Genomic DNA, 20,091 nt, shown 5'->3' on the forward strand with positions numbered 1-20,091 from the left:
CTCCAGAGATCATTCAAAGTATTTGAGTGTTGTGGAAGTTCATATATTTATGAGTTTAAGCTACTAAATTGGTATTGAAGACACTAGCTCATTTTAAATGGAGAGAGGGAGAACATCACAGACACAATGACTTCAGTAGGAACATGATTTGGGTTGGATAGCAGGTGATTCTTGACAACAGTCTGACCCAAACTTAAGTGCACTTAGGAAAGACAACATGATGCTAATGCTAAATGATGCTGTTCAACTGGGTCCTGAAAACGATTCCACTTTCAGTTTTTCTAAAACTTTACTGTTTTGAAGGTAAGCAGGAATAGAAGATTAGGAAAGAATATTTTCTTTTGTCTGTACCAAGTGATTTCTTTCTCAAAAAAGATTAACTTACTTTTCCTTGACCACTGTGGTCATGTCCAGATGAGTGTGGACATTTGGTTCCCCAGGGACAAGTAGCAGTGGCACACCTTGTGCTGCAGCTGCTTGTCCCCGGGGAATGCCTGTGCCATGCGCAATTTGGTATGCAGCAAGTTACCCTGGGGGTGGTAGGGGAGGCTGAGGCCAGCACTGTGCTGGCCCCAGCAGACTTACCTGAGGTGCTGGGGGCCTACCAGGGCTGCAGCTGTGGCAATCTTGCCACACAGAGCCTGGCAAGCAGCCAAAGCATGGCTCTGGGCAGCCTGGCTCCACTTACCAGCTACACACGCTGCCCATGTGTGTGCTGCTTGGTTTTTCTTTCAGATATAAGGGTAAAAAAAAAAACATGGGGGAAAAAATGGAGCAGTGCACACATAGGCAACATGCACTTGCAGCACAGAGAAGAGTTGACTGCAGTATATGGCACTGCAGATGCGTTTATGGTGCGACATACCACAGAGGCGTGCTCATCTGGATGCTCCCTCTGAGGCCAAGATATACTAGTCCAGTTTTCCAGAATTCCAGTCCTGAGACCAGTAAATGTCTAGAAAGTCCAACATGAGAAATGTAAAATGTTACTGCAGTCACTGGAGGCCAAATCCAACAGGGGACTTAGGCACCTGGGTGCCATAACACTTAATTTTAGGTACCTGATCCCCACAATGGACTCCAGAATGTGGGCTTGTGGCTGGTGTACTGTGCACAAAAACAGCCAGGGCTGTTGAAGGGCTATTCAAAAAATTCATATGATGCTACTTGCTAGTTAATAGGAAACACCAAATCCAAGGGTATGTCAGCTGTTCTACCCGCCCCTTGGAGAGGTTAGGCACCAAAGTCAGGACTGCAGATAGATGCCTCTGTCCACTGGAGACCTTGAGCCACTTGCTGAAGGTTGTTGGCTGGATGTGGGGGCAGTGGGTGGACTTCATTAAAACTGAGTGGAAGTCACTTTTTTAACACTGTGGTGCCTACCTTTTATGTAATATTCTCATTGTCACAGCAGTTTCTCAGAAAGTTGGAGGTAGCTGTAGAATTCAGGTTTCCTCCCTCGGGATTCAAATCTACTCCCACCCCCAAAGACTATCAGATGGCCAGACAGGAAGGCATAATTCATAGGCTCAGTAAGAGAGAGCACAAGAGGGAGCCTGACTCCTTAGCCTAATATTTAGGGCACTCAGGTGGAAGGGGAAAGGTTGGAAGGCCTTTGCTTTCAGGTTTACTTCTGTTTTTTATCCAATGACTGTTTAATGTAACAGCGATTTGGAGTAGAGAGTAAAACGTAGGACTTCTCCCTCATTCTGCTGGCCCCATGACTTTTGCATTCCTGTCTGAACAGTGGCACAGTTTCAACAAAAATTGTGGAGAACTGCCCCTCCCCCCTCCATCTCTCCATCCCCATCTCCCCATCCCCATCCCTAACTTATTACCTTTTTATGGGAGTTAGGTTGGGTTTGAAACCCCTCAGGCTGAGCTGGGCCTAGAACCTGGACAATGCTCTAACCACTTTGCTACTATATAAAAGGTGAGCATTAACCCACTGGCTTCACTTTAAAAATAAAGCAGCAAGGCATATATTTTGTGAGGAGCCTGATCCCAGTGGTGTGTTAGGCTTCCCCGAGCACCCCTGCTGCATCAGGGGAATTAGGTACTTCTTTGCCTGTTTCTTATAGTTGTGAATATTTTAATGGGTTTAAGTGCCCACCTGCACAGCATGGGGCAGTTCAGGGCATGTGCAGAAGCAGAACTGCAGGCCCTTAGTGATCTTTCAAGAGTTACCAGTCTGAACTAGGAAATGTCTAGCAGATTTTAGGAGCTTCCAGGAGTAGGGGCTTGCTGAGTAGATCCTCTTTTACATTGCAGGTTTGGTCTTAGGTGCCTGAAGCTCCTCAGAAACCTGTTCTGTGTACTTAAATCCCTTTTTAGATATGGCCCTAGAACTCTCTTGAAAACAAGGCATTTTATTCTGTTACCACCTGTCAAGGTCCATACTATGGATTTAGAGCAGTTGAGACTCTTTTAACCAGGGAATGAGTAATTTATATCCCCTAATGAAGATGGTGCTACTGGATCTAATCACATTGCTTGTGACTTGTGACTCTACACATTACACCCCTATGCTCTACCATGCACCTTTTGTACATAAAATCACTAGACTGGCCATTAGTTTTATTATTAAACATCAGTTAGAACTCTGCCTCTGAACTTTCATATATCTTTTTTTTACTAGGATTTTTCCACAAGGAAAATCCTTCCCCTTCATTATCTGATCTTCTATTGACAATCTAGGAATTAGGGATGGGATTTTCAAAGGAGCCTTTGATTTTTTCTTCAGTGGGAATTAAGTGCCTAATTTCCCTGACTCCTCAGCCCAGCCTCTGGCTTCTTTACTTTTCATTCCATCCAGGAAGAGCACACACCAACTGCTGAAACTTCCTGAGCCTGACGAAGGGTTTTTGAACCCGAAAGCTTGCTTAATAACTATTCTTCAACTATTTGGGTTGGTCTAATAAAAGATATCAAATTCACCCAAGGAACCTTGTCTGCCTAATTTCCCTAGGATTTTTCCCTTGAAAAATCTCAGCATGTTGTTTAGCATTTTGCACGCTGCAACACCTTCCTCAAGCCTCCATCTCAACACACCTGAGCCAACCGTACTCCCACACAAGTTGGTTGCTTAGAAAAATTCTATATGGATGCCTGACCCTTTGATGCAGTGGTTTAAATGAACATTTTAATGCCTATGCATTTAATGTGAAGATTACACAGGAAATTCTATGCGGTGGGTCCCTATAGAATACTACATTTTTGCACATGTAACCCACATCTTTTTCACCAAAATCAGTTGGTGAAACCTGGGGTGTGCATTATATGTGAAAAAGCTGGATCCATATAGTGCTGGAAATATAACATAGGGGGCACATCTACACATGATGCTTTAATGTGCATTAGCCTAAATTAATGCACATTAAACATGGTGAATTTAGGCTATTTGCAAATAGTTAAAGTGCATCAACAAATGTGTAGAGGCGTTAAACCGCATTAATGCTGTGTATGGACTGACTTGGGACTTAAGTTTAATGCCTGCATTTGTAGATGCCTGCCTAAACCCATTTAATGTGCATTAAGTTAATGCACATAAATTTTAAGTACACTTAAATGTATGTGTAGACATGCCTCGGAGGGGGTGGTACCACTGTTAATTGCTATGGCCATAAGAGTCATGGCAGTTAATATTACTGCTCTCTAAATGGGAAATTTCCAAACCGATGGGGAGCCCTTTGCCTGAACAACATAGCCCCATGTGCCATATTAGGCTGGCACATGGGGTCAGTTCATGGCCAGAGCCAATGTTCTAGGTCAGACCTGGAACAGAACCCCTGACCTGGCATGTGGGGTCTGACCTAGCATGCAGTCCTGGACCCAATGCACTGGATTGGACTCAACGTGTGGCCCTGGACTTAGTGCACAGGGTTGGATTCAGGTAAAGGGTCAGACTCTGTGCATGGGTCCAATCTAGTGTGTGGGACTCACAGCAGGCACAGGAGCAACCACAGTTCCCTAGCTGCTGCTACTCAGTTTTTGCAAGGAATATTTTTTTTCTTCATCCTGCCTCTTAAAAACAAGGTGCAGATTATATACAGGGATGTGCTGTGTCCAAGAAAATATGTTATTAGGAGAAATAGCAGAATATCATGCCAAAATATATATTCAGTATTTAGTTTGTATGTGTTATGAACCCATGTAAGGAACTGTATATAGAAATTTAGTTAATAAATCATCACCATTTAGACAGTAGCAGGATCTACAATGGAAACATAATTATTCTTACAAACAGCTAGAGACCCTACAATCTACACTCAGATCAGAATGATGTACAACAATGAAGGTCTCTGTCATGCAATACTGTAGGAAACTTGTAAGTTTCCTATTATCAGACAGAAGGTCCTGGGACCTATTCTAAAGCCCATGGAAATCTGACACTAATATTCAGTCACTAATAATGAAGATATGGATTCAGACTGCTGATATCCAGGCAGGGCAATTGATGTTTCTTGATATGGGTTTTAGATTAAAGAGAGTGTGTCTACACAGGGCACTTTACTGTGGCAGCAGATTAATTTGCCGCACAGTAAAGCATCACTGTCTACACATGCATGGCAATTAGGGCACAGTAAACTAATTTACTGTACTGCCAGATAGTCCCATCAGATACAAGCGGTATCCAGCAGCACAGTAAATTACTGCACTTAAATGCATGTGTAGGTAGTGACATTGGGATTAGTTTACTCTGGCTCAAATTGAGCCAAAGTATTTTCAGTCACATTAATTGCACATGTATATGTGCCCAGTGTGTTGAAAGGTAAACCCTTGACTTGATGTACATTGCTCTTCTTCAAGATCACTCTTGAGTAAGTATGTGATTGATGTGGGCATCTGTCTGTACTCATCCGAGCACTATTTGTACTTCTGATGCCTCGTGTGTTTCCTGGGCCTGTGTGGTATTGCTCCATTGTTAGTCCCATAGCTCCTCCCTGGTTCCCTGTTACACTTTTGAAAAGGCAGGGTAGATTTGCACCTTACAGACTAACCAAATTCTGTCTGTCTGTCTGTCTGTCACAAGCTTTCATAAGATGAACCTGGCTTTCATCAGATGCTGTGAAAGGACATGCAGAAAGAGTATAAAAAGAAGAGGGAAACTGAAATACAAAAGACAAGGGAGTGGGGAAGAGAGAGAGGGTGTGGGAAGAGTGGGGAGGGGAGGCAGTGCTGGGAAAGGCAAACAAACAAGCAGTAAACCAATTTTTGAGAACCAGAACAGGAGAAAAATGCTATAATATGGGCAACAAGTGGCTGGGGTGCCATGAACTAAGGTGAAATCTGGTTTGCGACTATAGAGCTAGAAAAAATGTGAAACTTGTGTGTGAAGTTACAGATAAAACTGTCAGTGCTTGAGCATTGCTTGCCCTCATTTTAGAAAATTTGTGAATTTTTCCAGAGCATCCAACACTGGTTGTGCATCTGCTGAATGCTCTGATTCTTTGCTGTGTGCACAAATTAGACTGAAAAGTAATTTTTTCTTCTGCAAGTTGTTCTTGCTTGAATGACCCAAGCTGAAATAATCTTGGGTATGCATGGATACTCTTCAAATTTGCGTGCGTTTTCAACATGAAATTCTCCAGTCACATGAGTGGCTAGGGAAATTGCACTGTCCCTTTAGATTCTAATGAAGATTTTTTTTTAAATTTGGAATTTGATAGGATATCCCAGTTTATATCAAAGCATGTGTTACTAGTGGAATTAATCAGTCTGAAAAGAAGTATATAAAGATTAATGGAAAATGAAGCTCATCAATTTTGTTCAGCTCTAATTTGAACTGACTGCAATTAATGCCATCATGATGACTATGTGACTTGTGTTCGTTAAAAGTGTTACCACTGAACATTGTGGTACTAGTAATCCTAACTACAAATCACCACTTATCATTAAAAGCTCAGTGGTTCTTGAATAACTAGCAAACTTGTTTTCCTAGCTGATTTTTAAAACTAGCAACTCTACTATTTCCTTTGAATTTATTAATTACCTCAGTGAAAATGATGAGTAACAAGTGCATAGATTTCTACTCGTGGGCAGAAAGAAGAATGGATCCTTCTGCTAGTACTTGGCATGGAGTTACGTGAGCGTGGATCTCTTGTTGCGGCTATACATTGTGTTAATCTGTTTACAGGTATATGCCCCTAGCACACCGTCTCCTCTTCACAAATACCACATCATTCTGCTGCTTCTCAAAAGCTCAGATATTATGAGAGATAATGTCTAGGTTGACAAATGGCTGCATTGTTAACATATGAACATTAGTAAGGTATAGGAACAGCTTTGCTAATTTCCAAAATAAGATTGGTATCATAACTTAGTCCAGCTAGACTCCATTTGCAATGTAACTGTAAGTCAGTAGAAATTAAAAATAACAACATTGAATTGCCTTAATTGCTTAGAAAGATTGAATTTGTTTTTACTTCTGTAGAACTGCATCATCATTTAAGGGCTTGACCAAAATGCAGGGACTATTTGTCCATTTCATGTTTAATTTGTTTGTGGAGGACAACAAATCAGCAGCCTACCATTAACAGTGCTTTTTGCATTGCAATTAACTCTTTTTAATGAGGTAAATTCTTCCTTTCCTATTGTCTTCAATTCATCAAAATCAATAGGCAGTGCATAGTTGAATGGTTTATTTAAAAATGGCCTGTAGCTATACTATCTCTGGCTGTAACCTTGTCAGATCACATCAACTCATTAGTATTTGGAAGGGGAAACTATAAGGAAATCCTTGAGTGGTGCAAGAAAGAGGATGATGTTGGTAATTCAATCAATATCAGTTCCTCTCTTGAGTCAATATTGTGCTCCAGTCTGTCAGGATCAGAACCTGTCTGTCTTGATTTGGTAGTTTTCCTTTTTTGTGTCCTTGTGACAAGGTATTTATCAGACTTAAAGATTTGTTGGACTCTTACAGGCCATGCCATAAACACTTCTGCTATAGCCTTGAACTTGTAATTTCTAGGCTGTCAACTCTCACTCATGCCACCCCACACACAGAGTAATGGGACTAGAGGTGTCAGATGGTATGTGGTTTGTTAGAGGGATCTGACTTAAATCCACATCAAATGTGGCCAAATAAGGCTTTGAAAAATCATAGTTCTCACTGATTCAGCATATCATTTTTTTTATTTTAGCACTTAAATCTCTAAAGATTCTTTACCCTCAAAAATGATGCAGCATGCTCACACACCTCCCAGCCAGCACTCACCAGGTGCCATCATCTCAAAGCAACAAAATATAAGTGAAAGCTGCCTGTCTCTCCTATGCTTTCACTGTGAATCCAGGTAAAAGCATGAGATCCTGTTACAGTTTTTTGTCTTCCCTCCAGTCTCAGCCTGCCCCCCCACGCCCTCCCCCCATTGCAGTCCATTTATTTTCTTTCCAGTGATTTTGCTTACTTGTCTACACTACCTGGGTAGCAGTAGGAGGAAAAGCCAGACCACTGAAGTCTGAATCTACCATTGAATCTGCCATTGAAGTAGATTGTGACAAGAAATCTGGTCAGACCTGGACTAGAGAAATGTTGAGAAACTGTGACTAGGAATCCAGGTCAGAACCTGGGACTCACTGGTGCCTAGCTCTATTCTCCTTGCCCAATGAAGAACACTGGGCAGCGAAATGAGAAGCACTTGGCCTTTGGGATACATTGACATTTAACAAGAAGCTTGTGGGAGAGAGAATACTGGGAGACTCGATGAATCTTTCACATTTTGCTGCTTTGCATAGTGTTACAACATCAGCAGAAGCAGAGTCCCAACCTGCAGCCTGGTGTTTAGGACATTCCTGAAAGGTAGCAGATACAGGTTTGAATCCCCTGTTTTAAGGGTGGAATTTTATTGGTCTCCCACTTTCTAAAGTTTTGCTTTAGCCACTACAGTATGAAGCAAATGACAAGCTCCTCCTCCAGCTGAGTTCTAAAAAAATAATGTGCTAATCACCACTGTTTGTTTTTTGTTGTTGCTGGGGTTTTTTGCATGGATCATTATCTTCTTAGTGTGTGTTAGACATGTTTGCATTAGTAAGAGAGTTGTCAGCAGATCAAGGCAAGTAATTATTCTCCTCTATTCTGCACTGGTGAGGCCATATCTAGACTACTGTGTCCAGTTATGGACCCCCACTATAAAAAGGATGTGGACAAGATGGAAAGAGTCTAGCAGAGGACAAAGAAAATGATTAGGGAGCTGGGGCACATGATTTACAAAGAGATGCTGAGGGAACTGGACTTTTTTAGTCTGCAGAAGAGAAGACTGAGTTGGGATTTGATAGCAGCCTAAACAGTGGTTCCAAAGAGAATAGAGCTAGACTGTTCCCAGTGGCGGCAGATGACAGAATAAGGAGCCATTGTCTCAAGCTGCAGCAAGGGAAGTTTAGGTTGCATATTAGGAAAAACTTTCTCACTAGGAGGGTGGTGAAGCACTGGAATGGGTTACCCAGAGAGGTGGTGGAGTCTCCATCCTTGGAGGTTTTTAAGGCCTGGCTCTACAAAGCCCTGGCTGGAATGATCTAGTTGGGAATGGTCCTTCTTTGAGCAGAGGGTTGGACCAGCTGACCTCCCGAGGTCCCTTCCAAATCTAATTTTCTATGATTCTATGTTCTGACAATACCTCCCAGATCAGGCCTATCACTGGACTCAGGAAAAGTGCTTAAATTCTGAATCCCAGCTGGGTTTAAGCATGAGGTTTGGGATGAGGGTAGTTCTGAACACAAATATAGGACATTCTCCTGGCAGGTAGGAGGAGTCTGAATCCCCTTAGGGGACAGGAATCTGGCTCTGAACATAATAATAAAGTGGGTGTGAACACACAAGGGTCAATACATTAATCTTTGTTCTCACCTACTAGGAGTCTACAGTTTACAAAACAGGCAGGAGTGGCTTATTTCAATGTGGAGACTAAATGGATCAAAAAACATGGGTTTTTTAAGTTAGACATTTTCATGTACCCCACTTTGCCTTGCCACTCATGTTTGCAGCACATGGTGTACTTTGGAGCTTTTGTTTGAGATTTGTAACACTACCACCCCATTGTGATAAAACCTAAGCCAACAGTATTCAGAGCTGGTTTAGGGGACTCAAACATAGTTAGCTTGAACAAGTGTGTAATTGGAACAAGTCCTGCTTAAATTGTTCCCCTCAATCTATTCAGGATAGTGGGCACTAGTCACAAATAACCATGATGTACTGGTATCCTAGATACCTAATGGTCTAATGATGTTAATCACAGTTCATGCTGGATCTTTCCATAGAACTACATAAATAGCATATAAAAAAAACCCCTATATTCCCCTGGCCCATTTCAGAAAGAAACTAGTGATATAATAGCAGTCTGATAAAAACGTTCACAAATATGATGCCAAAGGCATAATTTATTAAAATTAACTACACTTGGTTTTGTTCCTTTCAGGGTTTTTTCTTCTTTCAAATTCCACTCTTGAATAAGTCTCACTGCTCTACAATTTCAGGTCATTTGAAAAGCAATGACTTCTCAGCCTTTTAGGTTCAGCTCCATGCATGAGTCCCATCAGGCTCAGTTGCTCGCTATATAATTCATTTTCAAAGTGCACTGTGCTGTTTAAATCATATGACACACCATGTACTTTATAGTTGTTCTTTGTATCCAAGTTTCTCATTCCTTTCTTCTCACCTTTGTTTTTTTAACAGCATCTTAATCCATCCTAAATAAGGGAAAGGTCAATAGAATCATCAGCTATTGCAAAATAGAATGAGTTTGTTAAAATAAAAGGCAGCCTGGTAGGAGACAAAGAGGGTTGGCAGTAAAGACTGAGAGGAGGGGATTCAGACCATTGGGAATAAGGCCAGAGAATGAAGAAGGAATAGAGCTAGCGGGGCGCGGGCGGGGGAGTGTATGCAACTTGAAAGTCATTTTTAAGTAAACAGAGTTTTCAGTTGCCCACACTCATATCTTCAACCAAATGCTAAGATGCTCTGCACTTTGTAAAAAGTAGGGTGAGGAAGCTAAGTTGCCTCACAGACCTATCCAGCTGAGGGGGCAGTTTTGAGCATGAAAAGCGATAGGTTATAATAATACTTTTAATACTAGAACAGCATACTAAGTAGTAGAACTGCTTTTTTCAGACTTCATTATTAAAAGTTTGCACAACATTTGCTTGGTTTAAGTTTCCTTAATAACCTGAAACTCAGCCAAGTTTTACAGCCTTTTTTCCAAGTATTACAGTTGTGCCCCACGTCTGAATCTAAATCAAAATCTCCACAAAAGTTCAGTGGCTCATTGATTTGACCCCAGTATGGAATAAGAAATCCAACTGGAGGTCTGAGTTCAATAAGATAATGATTGCTTTTCTGGGCATATGGATTCCTGTAGAATAGAAATAGCAAGAGAGCTGGTAATGCTGTGATTTATTAGCAATCCCACCACATTCTGCATGTTCTTTTCATAACACAGAGCTATACAATAGTTTGCAACACAGAAAAATTACCTAGTTTTGTTCTTGTTACTAATTTAGGATTCAGGTGAAAGCCCCAATCTTGAAGACGTATATGTGCATGTCACTTTTCAATATTTCATCAGGGTGTAATGGGAATGTATAATAAAGCATGTGAATTAGTCTTTTCTAGGGTAAGGTCCAATTTTTTCAAAACATTACCTTTCTTGTGACTATGATAGCTGTGTGGGTTTTACATTGGTTTAGGAGTTTCCACTGCAGCTTTGAAGTTTGGGGTGTATTCAAACCTTAGATACAGAAATATTAACCTATGTGAATAAAAAACATCCCCATATCCCTTGTGAAATGAAGCTGCTGAGTGCAGATCTCATGTGAGATCTTTACTCTGGTCCCATTGTGTAAAAGGGTTAGAGCAGTGTAAGGGACCCTGATGGCCACATCTTTTGCAGGGTCCTGGATTCCTATGGTACAGGTATTGTAGGAGATTGCTGCAAGTCAGCCATCTGAGATTCAGTGCAAAATGTTATCTAGAGGAAGGTTTGCAATAGGAGGGATATGGGAGGTTGACTTGAGTACCAACCACTGGCAAGGCCCCATGCAAAAGTACATGAAGCTGCCATAATTTACACAGGCCCTGAAGACTCCCTGGATTACATCAAGGGGCAATGTAATTACACTGGATTGAGATGGTAGAAAAGAGGCCTAGAGACACCTCGGTTTTTTGCTTTAGGCGATGTGCTCAGTGTTATGCCTCTACAGAGTATAGCACAGTCCCATGCCTACTTTAACTTTTACCTTTTTTTAGCAACCCCTTCTTCCAGGTCTCAGGAACATATGACTTTACAGGCAAAGTGCAGTCTGATTATTTGAAAAAAAATTGCTTGAGAAAATGCAATGTGTCATCTTATGTTATAAGACTACTTGGACCTAAACATTAAAGAGTTTCATGCAGAAAGTCACAATTTCACCACATAAATAATATAACTCCTTTACAAAATGCTACCCCTTCAGGATGACAATGCTTCTGTACTTAACTTTACGTAGTTCTTGGCACTATGGATGGAAAATTCTAAAAAGGCAGAGATCAGCAAGAACTGATGTATAAAACAGCAGAAATGACCCAATGACCCAGGCCTGGATTATTCCATAGGATCTGTAGCTGTCTGGCCTGCAGTTAAACCTTTGGACTGTATGATTGAAAACATATTCAGAGGTGATTCCATTTTCAGACCATTTTTAATCCAGTGAGAAAAAGCCGGTGTTCCAGGATAAGGAGACATTGTGAACGACAGAGGAGGAGGAATGGATAATAGCAACAGAAAATGTTCTGTAACAGGTAGAAATAAAGGCAGAGTGGTAACTCCTTGAAGCTTTTCAGATGAGATTTCCTTTTTTACAATAAAATGATTTTACAAGGAAATGGAAAATATGTCAAATTGCACTGAGCCACTAAGACAATGTCTATGTTGACAGGAAAAAGAGATTTTCTTCCAAACAGGAATGCAGTGAATATGATTTTCTTATTAATCTGAATTAAAATGATTGTGTTTGGAAGAACAGACATTTTCTTTTCAGCGTTTTCCCCTGAGTCAGTCAGCAGGTCTCTTGAGACTCTTGGTGCTTAGTCCTGCTGCAGCATACCTTCTTAAGGTGAGCTCTGGCTGAAAAGCTGCAATGTAACTTTTAATTCATGTCTTTAAGTAAATGTCTGTTTATACATACTTAGGTAAACAGCATCATTCCAGTCACCTGTGTCCAGTAATTCATAAATTGTCTGTCACTACTAAATACTCACATAGCACCTTTACCACACAGGGTTAACACAGTCATGTCATAGGTCTTCAGTGTTAAGGCTGCTGGAGCATAATTATGTGCCCCAAAGCTGCTTCCAGAGATTACAGGGTATGAATTCATATTTTAAACCTTGTAAAAACAGACTTTCATTATTTGTAAATTTTGATATCCTCAGTTACAAAGGCATGTTAGGTTTCTAAAATATGTCAGAATGGAAATGCAACACATCTAAGAATTACAGATTAGCGACCATGAAAAGAGTTGGAAAAAAATGCAAGTATTTTCTGCATCATGATTGCTTTGAGAAAGTGTGCTTTGGATGATAAAGTTCCAATTTTTATAATAAGATCAGATTTATCTTTCAGGAAGAGATTCCATAACTCTGTCCCAAAAGCCTCACTGGCTTAGGAGTATTTGTAGGGGCTTTCACTTCACTTTTCGAAGTAGGTTTTTAGCATCTGACAGGCAGCTAGAGTGAATATAGAAAGTTATTTCTTAATTGTAAGTCAAATGTATTTGGATTGTTTGGGGGGTTTTTTGAACAACACATCTTAATGAAAAATAGAAAACCCTGAAACAAAGTTTTCCAAAAGCAAGAATTTTCCCACTTATTTCACAAAAAGATAAGAGTTAATATAACTGAATCATAAAGGTTGTACAAATATTTCCTGAACTCTTGGTAGACCATTTTGCTGCTCTGGCAATGAGCTTTCAATTATTCATCAATTTGAGAAAAATTGAGGTTTATATGTGTAAGGAGGTGCTCAACCTGCAGAGGACTGAGACCAGCTGCAGATAGCAGGTAAGGGTCTGCCTGGCTGGAAGCCTGGGGCCAGTTGTAACTGATTATCAGTATTTGAGGGGAGAGCTACAGAGAAAAAGTTAAGAGCACAAGGGGCAGGGAGCAAAGGCAAAAGAAGTGAAGAGGGTGTTGCGTTGAGTGAGAAGCAGAGTTTGGGTTGCTTCCTCTAGGTCTGTAGAAAGACCACAGCTTTTTTATTTGTTTGTATGCTTGCTGATTTTGTTTGGGAACAAGGTTGCACATGTAAAAATAAATTGACAGGAAACCTGAACTTGGAACTGCCTGGCTTTTCAAGAAGAAGCTGGGCAAGTGACTTGCTTATGATATGACAACTAATTTCTAGAAAAAAGTAGAGTATCCCTACCATATCACTCTGTGGAAGTGAGCTTCCAGTCATCCAGGTTCTGAATACCCATGCTAGCATTAATGGAGAAGTAAAGTCTTGCACATAGAAAGTTAGTGCAGTCTTTGGCAAGCTTACAAAGTAAGTATTAAGTCAGCGTAGGATTAAGCTCAACCACATTAGAGGTGTACAAAGCTCTTGTGCTTGCCATACTGTATGAATGGGAAACAGAACGTGACACAAACCCAACAATGTTTTGAGGGGGTTAATGGGATATCACACATATCCTGAGTTTGTTTTACTGATGTGGCAGGTATAGTCTCTGTTTATAGGTAAGGTAAAGCTGTGTCCATTCTTATCATCCTTGTATTTTTAAATACATTGTAGTACTTGATATAAAATGTATTTATTATAAGAGGGCCAGAATTGTGCAATATGATAATGACTTTCAAATTATAATGTGTTTCCCTGGCACCTGACAGGCTCAAAACATAAATGGCTTAAGCGCAGTGATTGCCAAGAATTAGGCTTTGACAAGAGTGTGCTTGCTCTCAAATAGGCCCTTCCAGACAACAATGACAAATTCTCCATTTAAAAGGAGAAACCTAACATGAGTAGTGCCTGGGAACATCTTTAGGATATTGGCTTAGCACTTTCCATGCCTGAAAAGCCTGTGACTAGGGCTAGGAACAAACATTACACACAAAATTGTTTAAGTGATCAGAGACTGGTTTAAACCTGTAACAGAACAGATGTTCAGTGCACATACACTAGTTTGAAAATGACTGAAACTGGTTTGAGATAAACCTGGTTGAATGTAATATCAGACTTAAATGATTTGGCTCAAACCAGTTTATGCAATGTCTGCCCCAGACCCTTTGCTAGTTTAAGATAAACCAGATCCCCACCCCCCAGCATCCCGGCATGCTCTCTGGGCTGGGCTGGGCAGGGCTCTCTGCTTCACAGCAGAGCTGGCCCCTCCCCTCTTCTCCCTGGCTGCAACTCCAGTAGAGACTTGCAGGCACAGCAGGATCTGTCTGGCTTCCCCTTGCCCTACCGCCCCTCGCTGCTCAAGCAGGAAGTCCCTCCCCCTTCCTATCTCCCACAGCAGGGACCCCAGCCCCAAAGACCCTAGGCATGTGGTATGCTAGTGAATGTAGATGTTTGTGTGTCTCTAATTTCACCAGGGATAGGCAGACAAACCAGTGACCACTTAGGGCTATTTGGGCCTAATCAACAGGGCAGCTGGTAAACTGTTTAAGCAGAGTTTGAAATAATGGAGAGAGGCTATTGTTTTGCTGATGGAGTGATAAACACTGTTATCAGATCCCTGTTGGCTTGCTTACCTGTCAGTTTGCTGCAAACAGTATAAGGAAGCAGGGAGAGGGAGACTGAAAAGCTCCGTATTATCAACAGATGCATGCACTGTACCCCCTACCCCTTGCCTCAGAGTTCTAGCAGGGGGCTGGGGTCTAGCAACACTCCCACCCCTTGAGCAGCAAGCAGGGAAAAGCCTGTGATGGTGCAGGCAGACCACCCTAATCAGAGTATGTTGCCATGCCCCCCTCAGCTCAGTATTGTACAAGGGAAGGGAGGGCTGCTCTAGTGCCCCACAGCTTCTAGCCTGTGACACTGCAGGTATGTGCCTGAATTTCCTAAGTCCAGAGAGAATGTCTGTCTGGTTACATACCAGTTCAGCCTAGCCAAGTTGGACTAACCTGCAAAGATTGAATCAATTCAGGCTCAGGCTTTTTGAATGTCTGTCCTTAGCCTAGGAGTTGCTGAGTCTGGCTCTCTAATAGCAGTTTAGGCTCTTCTGCTCTTGGATTGGATCCCACCCTCCTGGATGGGTCTGTACTACCCTAGCTCACCCCATTTCTCTATTCACTTGCTCCCTGCACCCCCACCAGTGATTTACCTCTACCTCCAGGACAGCTTCCTGCTCAGTGTCCTGCAGCCCTCCCAGAAGCTCCTGGCTCATTCTTTCCTGCCCCAACCTCTGCAGCATTCCTGGTAGCTCCCTACTTACCCACCGCTGGATACCCTACTTACCTGTGGCTACCCAACTCTGCATTCTGGAGCAGAAGAGTTTGGAAAGACAGATCATCCATGTGGGGAAGGGAGAGTACTGGGAGTGTGCATCCTGGGATAGCAGAGGACTACTAATGATTGGTATTGGCCCCCTAGAGCAGCCTGGCAGTACCACAGCTACATAACACTAACTGGAAATACTCCTTACCCAAAGAGGAGTATCTCTGTGGTGCTCAGAAAACACTTAGCATGAGTTTTCCCACTTACACATGCATGCTTATGTTTTGATGTAGTATGACCTAAGGTCATTCCCAAAGGGTGTGCCAGAGCACACTATTGTGCCATGAGTGCAAGAGAAGTGTGCTGCAAGGTCCCTATGTGAGGAGGTAAATGCTCTCCTCTCTTGTTTCAGGGTTGTTGGTTGTAGCCATATTGGTAGGGGTATAGGCAGACAAGGTTCTAAATAGGTGGAAAATTTGTTTTTTACAAGCTTTCAGGCACAAACACCCTTCTTCAGGCATTGGAGAACCTTGTCTGCCTACCTCCTCACTCATTGGCACTCTCCAGCAGTGCCTGTGCCTGCTCCTCTGGAAACTGCTATCACTGCTGCTGCTCCCTTCTCCTGCCTTTCCCTGCCCCCGGGCAGCTCTTGTGCTGCCTTCCTGCCATGCTCCTAGCAGTGCACTCTGCAAGCAGGTGGGTGGGCAGAGGCACAGATGGAACAATGCTTTGCAGCCTGGCTCATCCTTGTGTGAGACCAGGCCTGTAGGAACAGCCTTAGCAGCAAGTCCTTGATTTGAGTACAACCAGCTGGTTCACTCTTTTGAGCTCTCAGCTTTAAAAAGCCAACAATAGAACACCAGGGTTAGTAAAGTTACACAACTTTTTACCAGAAACAATGTGCTTTTGGGTGGGAAAAGTGTGCAAGGTGAAGGACACATTAGCAACAGCAGCAGAGCAGTGTACACAAAGCAATGCTACAAATGTGATGACACTGAATTTGACAAGACCACCAGACCAACCAGTGATGACAATTCTCTTGCTTAATGTTGTGCTTATATCAAAATATTTTGTGAAATGAGAATCATACTGTGTATATTAAATTCAATTAAAAAACCCACATCTTTATAGAATATGCACCCATCTCCATTACTTGTTATAGTAGGAGTAACTAAAACTGTGGTTTTCAACCTTTTTAGATGCAAAGCACTCCTGGATAGACTCAAGGAACCCCTTGGAAAATGCCAGCTCTTAGTTTTCACCTTTTTTTTTTTGGCCTACAGAAAAAAAATAGAGTAGATTTTTTTCTATTGCAAAGAACTCAGAAACACCATGACTATGGATTTTTATTTGAAATCTCTGAGTTTATGTTGTGAATCTTGTTTGTTAACCTAACACTGCTGACACTGTATAACACCCTTGTAAGACTCTCAAACACCCCACCCAAGGTACTGTGCGACCTTGGTTGAGAATTGCTGAACTGAAGATTCAGGGAGAACAAGCACCTTCTGTACATCTTTAATTGTCTCTCATACTTTCCAAATTCAGTTGTGTTCACCTCTGTGACATTCTTCATAGAGTTCCTAGGTCAGCTCTGTAATGATTCTCCCACTTCATCTCTAGTCCTCATGTTAAGTATGTTTTACTTAGCACCAGGGCATACCCTTGCTTCTGTGAGGAGTTGCAGATTGGGGCATATTCTTAGGCTTGCTGACTATTTAGATTCCTATAATGATGCCCATGCACATAGTATCTGAAAACCTCCTACAAAGGCACAGGAATGAAACTGGCAAATTAATATGAGGGTGTTGAGGGCAGGGAAGGAGCATGCTGAACTGCTGAGAGTGAACAATGAAGCAGGGAGGAGGAGGGAACTGATACAGGGGAAAGCAACAGGAGAACTGATGGTGGGGGAGAGGAACAATGTGAGTGATGTGATAATGAGGAAAGAAGTAGGAGGTACAGCAGATATGGGAGACTACTAGAATGGAGAGGGGGTAAGCAGCGGTTGAGCTGTCCATTTTGCAGGTATGCAGAGGAGGGAGTGGTGTTTCCCTGTATTCAGCTCTAAATAGATATTTGAAAAATGATGAGATCAAAGCCACGTGTCTGATTATGAGGGAGGGTGGTCAAGCATTGAAACAGATTACCTGGAGGAATTGTGGAATCTCCATCCTTGGAAGTTTTCAAGAGCAAATTGGACAGACACTTGGCTGGGATGGTTTAGTCTAGGATGATCCTTCCTTGAGCAATGGGCTAAAGTAGAAGACCTTGTAAAGTCACTTCCAGCCCTATTTACCTATAATTCCATGCCTGTTCTGTGTCCACATCTATGTGCTATAGATACCAGGGAGACAAGCTCCTAACAAATACCAAAGACAGAATGATAAGCCGTCAGACTTAATTTAGTCGTCAGTTTTCACATGCACTCAAACAGTCAAGGGCAACACTTAGCTCTGCGAGTTTGGCATTATCCATTGCCTTTTCTGTAGTGAGACTATACTGCCACTGAATGACAGAAAGCCACTAGTACATCCTGATGTGAACAACAACCACCATCTCATGCCTACAGGTTACATGTTGTAGTTGTTTCCCTTAGATTTTTTTTAGCATTGTGTGTTGCCATAGCTGTGTAAGTCCTTCCTCTGGAGTCCTAGCTGGAACTATAATAGACAGATAATCTTGAACACATCAGGCTGCTGCTTCATTCAGCACCTAACACAATACTTTACCATTGTGATGTGCATAATATATGAACTGGAACTTAAAATTTCCAAAATACCTAGAATGAAGACAAAAAAGAAGATGTATTGAATTTTAGATTCTATTAATAATAATCATGATCCCTTTGGAATATATGAAATCATTCAAAGATATATTTGAAAATGTATCCCAAACTAATAAAATATTGTTTTTTAATTCTAAAGAAACTCTAAAAAAATGTCTCTCTACATCAAAAACTTTTACTGAATGGGTGAAATTTCAACAGCAATAGATTTGTTTATGGGAAATGCACATATATCTGAAAATACAGAGATATAATTCAAATGCTGCTACAGTCTTACCTACAGTGCCATCTGCTGAAAAGTAGAAAGCTGAAGCCTACAAAGTCATGCATTTGCAATTCACTTTCAATAGGAGACTTGAGAATTCTCGCTTCAGCTTGACTGATTTTCAATATCACAAGTAATTTTACAGTCCAAGTTCAAGACTGCACTTGAGCACATGCAAGTCCGTATCTCATCAGAATTGCGCTTAAGTGCAGGTTTAATTCTAAACTGTATCAGCTTCAGTAGGATTTTAGCATGCAATTTGTCCTTTAGGGGGATGTTTCTAAATCAGGATCTATCAAGTGATTAATCTTGAGACCCAAATGACTTATTTAGTTCATCTACATTTGCTATGCAACATCCTGATGCACGTTCAACATCAGGAATAGAATTCCTATTGTAGGATTGGTCATGGCCAGATAACATGGTTTAGAAGCTCTTGCATACTGCCTATACTAATATTTAAAATACGTACCTTACTTAAATTAACCAATACAAATTTCCTAGTGTAGACAAATCCTTTTGCATATGCTTGACTTCCAGGACAGGAATAATCCTATTTATTTTACTCCACTTATTTTATCCTTTAAAAGATTCTTGTCGTATTAACTCCTGGACTGAGTTTCAGATTGGACCTTTGTTACAGCTGACTGTTTGCATTGCCTGTCAGTGGTAAATTGCTTCTTTAGCTGCTTTGTATTTGTTATATGACGTGTTGCGGTAAAAACAGACTTCTATTTACTTGGTCCACTGTGGATCAGATTTTCAGAGAAGCCTCAATAAGAGCTGGTATACTCATTTGAACAGTTATCAAGGATCTTGATTTGAACTCCAAAAATATTATTCGATGTATCCATATTTATGCTTCATTAGAATGGAAAAGGTCTGATTTTAATTAATCTGAATAACCAGTTCTAATGTGAACCCAGCCTATATTGTATTTAGACAAGTCTTGCACACAATATATGGAGCAGCATCTGAGGCTTATTTATGTTCTGGTGCCCAAATACCAATTACAAGCACATGAATGGGCATAACTTCTAAACAAGCTGAGCTGTAAGCCTGAATGTTACTAGTTGCCTTGTAGGCCTCAGCTCTACCAAACACTTAAACCCCTTCCTAGTCCAAAGGACTTAAGCACCTGTTTCTGCCTGTTGCTGTATAAAGGCCTTAGTTTGTAAACCATTTTGTAGAGAGGCCATGTGTTTCCCTGTGTATTATCCTGGTAAATAATACTATAATAACATAGATAATAATAATAATAATAATAATAATGGGTGGTTGGATAACCCTAATCTAAATAGTTCAAATTTCTTTCAATGGCCCCTGAATATTATTGTAAATAATGCTAAAAAATGGGTGAGGAAAAAGGGGGGAAGTTTCCAAAGGATTTTAAATGCCTAATGATTCTGATGGCCACTTCCGTGCTTTTGACAATCTACCAGGTGTCCCTCTACATCTTTAGGTAAATACAGTGAAAATCCAACCCAAAGATATTTTATAAGTCCCATCTTAAGAAGAATGACTGAATTTTGCTAAAAACTGCATTGTTTTTAGTGTATAAGAGGAGGTGAGGTGCAGCACAGACACAAGGGAACTTGTCTTATTAATCCACATTCTATGCATGAGGGGTAGCAGGA

At 41.2% G+C, this 20,091-nt stretch overlaps 1 pseudogene; it reads right to left on the reverse strand.

Annotated features, from left to right (window-relative positions):
• Positions 1-849: 849 nt before the first annotated feature.
• LOC112550619 overlaps positions 850-20,091 on the reverse strand; it is a 59,393-nt pseudogene continuing 40,151 nt past the window's right edge.

Source organism: Alligator sinensis, unplaced genomic scaffold (assembly GCF_000455745.1).
Source record: "Alligator sinensis unplaced genomic scaffold, ASM45574v1 scaffold1031_1, whole genome shotgun sequence".
Taxonomy (NCBI): domain Eukaryota; kingdom Metazoa; phylum Chordata; order Crocodylia; family Alligatoridae; genus Alligator; species Alligator sinensis.